The following is a 4,732-nucleotide window of genomic DNA, read 5'->3' as shown; positions in this document are numbered from 1 at the left end:
CACACACACACATTGCGGTTGGGGAGACAAGAACTTAAGTTTAATCTTTCTTTCTTTAACTAGTTTTGTAAGGAGGATTTTCTTTATATACAAATGTGTGTGTGTGTGTGTGTGTGTGTGTATGTGAGCGCATGCAATGATAGACATGCATGCGAGTACTTGATACAAAATTTAACTCTTGTTCAATTCATAAAAAAATAATAATAATAATTAACTAGTCAGTAAATAAATAAATAAATAAGTAAATAAATAAATAAATAACCAAAGGAACAAAATTTCAAAAATGTACAGAATTGAAGCACGTAAGGCGATATTATAACAGTCAACATATGGACACCACAAGTCGCATCCCTTGATGTGTGCAGCAGCTTGACTAAGAGAATAGTGGCGGTGAGTGGGCTGTGCTGCAGCGAGAAGCGGTGTTGTGTTTGAACAGGCCATCAGTGTTTGCTGGTGTGCCTTACCGAGGGGCTTACTGACACCCGTTCGGCGAGGCACACCAGCACTGCCACAACAGCCGGTGATGCTGACAAATTTGGTGCTTGACGCCACTTCGGCAACAACTCAAGAAGTTTATGATTTATGATCCTGGACGTGTCCCTTCTTATAAGACATTTACCTCATGTGAAATTCGTATTTAATGTGTAGGCCGCACTGCTACACCCAGATGACGTAGTCTTTATGTAGTTTACTTTACCTAGATTAATTAATTTCACTGTATCTTCAACCAGTTTGCATTGTCAATCTCTTAGATAATCAAACTTAAGCCAATTTTCCTCTATTATTGATATAAATTAAATCACTTTTGTTTCGTAAAATATCTCTGACTTTATATTTTCCAGGTTCAACACAGATTATCTTAGTTTCAGACATGGTAGGAAACATTTAATTAGAATAATGCCGAGTGGCCATAAAGTTTAAGCTCCAGTTTGTCTCAGACCTTCCATGGCGCGCCATGTCACAGTGAGGCGCCGTGTGACCGGGCGGTGGAGCAACAACCACACCCTGCTGCAGTGACACATATGTACTTGTGCCGTTGTATTAACTTTCAATGTTCGGAGATAAACGTAGGTGTGGCTTCAATATTCGTAGGCTGTACTTGTCTTTCTATGGTGAGCATGAAACCAAGAGTGTGTTCCGAGTAGGAAGTGGAAGCTGGCGCATCCTCCCTCTGCCCTCCCAGGTAATGACAGTCCGCGACCTCGACCTAACTGTTGTGTACGTAGTTGGTTGCGAGGGAGGCCATGAAAAGAATCCTTTGAATTCTTTTCAGCCATAGAAATACCTTTGGGCTGATGGTTACCAAAAGCACGAAGCCGATGCGTCACGTCAGGCAGTGGTGGCAGGGAGACTACCGATCGGGGATGGCATACTGTACGTACGGCTCACCAAGCCAGTACAGTTTGTTTCCATGTATTGAAAAATAATAAATAAAAATTCCGGAACGTCATGGCTCACTTCATTTAATAATAAAGAGTAACAGGATACTTTTTGAACTGCGCTGTTTGTTTTTAACCATTAAAGCCACGTGGATGCACATTAAACACGGGCACCATGCACCGCAGATTGCTTATTACCTGTGCTACACACGTACATACACACCTGCACGTATGCTCACACACACGGCAGCATATCCATTATGGCCACATTTGCAAGTGAGTGATGGTGGTGATGCTGACCCTGTGTGTGTTACATGACTCAACTCTTGATAGGGCGGCGGTGTCAGTCATGCTGATGACGATGTGAGAGAGAGAGAGAGAGAGAGAGAGAGAGAGAGAGAGAGAGAGAGAGAGAGAGAGAGAGAGAGAGAGAGAGAGAGAGAGAGAAAGGGTTAGAGGGAAGGAGGAAGGGAGGGAGGGAAGGAGGGAGGGTGAGTGAGTGAGTGAGTGAGTGAATGAGTGAGTGAGTGTGTTCAACTTACAGATCTGAATAAATTTTAGAATGTTTTGATACATAAATAAGGTTATGCATGGTTGGCCTGGTGTAGAACGACGTATGAAATAAATAGTATGTAAATAAGGTTGGAGATGATCTTTTCCTCTGAAATTGGATTATGTAAGCTGGTAATGATACTATACGGCTGTTCATGACGACGATGTTTTTCTTTTTTTTCTGTGTATTTTGGTTACAACTCCGTAACATTTCCTAGAGTTAATAATTCTGTAGATTTTCCTACCTTTGATTTGTGACATATTTATGTCTGCCATGATTTCATCCCATTAAATTTCTTGGCATTCACTCTTCTGTGTATGTATTTCTGCCCACTTGCTTCTCTGTTTTTCTTCTTACCATATTCTTACTACCAATGTTCATTTCAAACTTTTCCTCCATTTTCTTTTCTCATCATCCTTTCCTCTATTTTCGATTCTTACTGTGGTTGATATACATTTTCCCCCTCATTTTCTTGTCCACCATTTCCATTTCCCATCTTTTCCCTTTCTCGCCTTCTTTTCCTTTGTCCCTCCTTTTTTTTTTTCAAGTTCTCATTTTCCTGTCAATGCATTTTCCTCCCAGTGGATCTCTCGGGATGAAGGCTGGGAGGGCTGGGGGCTTTTCTGGTGGAAAGGGAGGAAGGTTTTAGTGAGGTGCGCTATCCCTCTCACCTTTTCCCCTGGGAAGGTAGACATTGGTGAACTGCAAGAGAGGAAGAGTCGACTTGCTTGAATTTCTTTTCGTGACTGACTTGTTCTCTTATCTCTTTATTTTTTCCGTATAGTAATGTTATTTGATTTGTTTACGTATTGATTGTTCTATTTTCTCTCCCTCTGCAGTTTATTTTATCTCTAAATTTCCTGTATTGTCTGATATTTTGTGCATTGTCAGTCAGTGCATCAACTTTTCAATTTCTTAGTCTTTTGTTTTTTTTTGCCTGTCTATCTCTGTTGGTATGTCTTTGGGAGTGTGTGTGTGTGTGTGTGTGTGTGTGTGTGTGTGTGTGTGTGTGTGTGTGTGTGTGTGTGTGTGTGTGTGTGTGTGTGTTTTGGTTAGTGGGCGTGGGTGTGTGTGTTCGTGTGTTGGTTAGTGGACGTGGGTGTGTGTGTACGCTCTGGCATACTTGTCTTTCTGATTGTGTGTGTGTGTGTGTGTGTGTGTGTGTGTGTGTGTGTGTGTGTGTGGGTGGGTCTCTCTCTCTCTCTCTCTCTCTCTCTCTCTCTCTCTCTCTCTCTCTCTCTCTCTCTCTCTCTCTCTCTCTCTCTCTGCCATATGATTTCTTCTTTGCAGCATATTTGTCTCTACCATTTTGTATATTCTCATTTTGTGTAACGTCTAAAATATGTGTTTCCTCTTTTCCTCATCTCAGCATCATTCCTTTAACAGCCATTTCACTGTCCTTTGCTTGTCACTCTATTTTATTAATTACTTCCCTGAAAAGTAGACACGGCGCTTTTTTTTTCCCCGTCCATCCCATTGACTTGGCTTGCCACCTTCTCAACCTCTCATCTTTCCCTCGCTCGCTCACGTCCCTCTTTCTTTTGTTCCTTCCTTTCCTGGTGATTTCAGTAGCGACATCTTCTGTATATTGTTATTTCTTCTTGTCTCTCTTTGTTTCGCGGAGCAGAAGGAAAGGAAGGCAGGGAGGCACGTGCTCGAGAGGAGGAGCTGCAACTTTTCCAATCAGGAGGAACGAGCACTGCCGTCTAATACTCTTGCATCCACGCGGAGACTTGGGATAAGTGCTGAGGGATTTATACTCGCCATAATAGGAACGCCCGGTGTTTCTTGTATTGTATGCATTATCGAAGGATCAAGTGTCGCGAAATTCGATGTCTGTTTGGCGTTTTACTGGGCGATGTTTGTCAGACTTATACGTTGCTTTATTGTTATACCGTGATAAATTCCAAGACTCCCTGCCTAGAGGTTACATGTCTTGCTGAAGTCTCTCTCTCTCTCTCTCTCTCTCTCTCTCTCTCTCTCTCTCTCTCTCTCTCTCTCTCTCTCTCTCTCTCTCTCTCCCCTTCCCTTTTTTACGTCTCTCCGTCCCTTCTTGGCTCTTCCCTTCTGCCAGAACTCTACTAATTAGTGTGTCATTTTTTCTACCGTGGCCGTTTCCTGAGAACTGGTGGTGGTTGTGGTGGCGGCGGTGGTGGTGGTGGTGGTGGCTTTAGTGGTAGTGGTGGCAGTGAGAATTCTTATGATAGAGAGAGAGAGAAACAGAGAGAGAGAGAGAGAGAGAGAGAGAGAGAGAGAGAGAGAGAGAGAGAGAGAGAGAGAGAGAGAGAGAGAGAGGGAGGGAGGGAGTTGAACGATGGAAAAAGCCAGAGGGGAAGTGAGCAGTAGCGTTATAAGGTACTAAGTTATTGTCAATAGTCACATGGAGGTGTGGCGAAATGATTGATTGCTTCTATTATCCAACACCTCTCTTCATCAACCACATTTACTATTCCACCTTTCCTTGAAAATCCGAGTTCCTGAGCCTTCCAGTTACTCAACTTCATCGATACGTGTTACCTTTATGATAACAGTTCTCGGTTAGTTCATTCATTGATACATGGTTTTATATTTATGTTGGCGAGATTTTCAATAACCTGTGCTATAAAATGAAGTAGCGATCAATGAATCAGTGAGGAGAGTCGTATTTACTCCATCTGTCTTTTAGCGGAACACACAAAAAGAAAATAAGAAAAATTAAAGAACACATAAAAAAATACAGCTCTTAAATTAATTGTATTGTTTACTTCATAAATTCATTTTTTTTTTCACATTGTTATAACTTTTATTTTTTTTTACTTAG

This window comes from Scylla paramamosain, chromosome 6 (assembly GCF_035594125.1).
Source record: "Scylla paramamosain isolate STU-SP2022 chromosome 6, ASM3559412v1, whole genome shotgun sequence".
In the NCBI taxonomy this organism is placed as follows: Eukaryota; Metazoa; Arthropoda; class Malacostraca; order Decapoda; family Portunidae; genus Scylla; species Scylla paramamosain.
Note: the sequence above shows the minus strand (reverse complement) of the source record.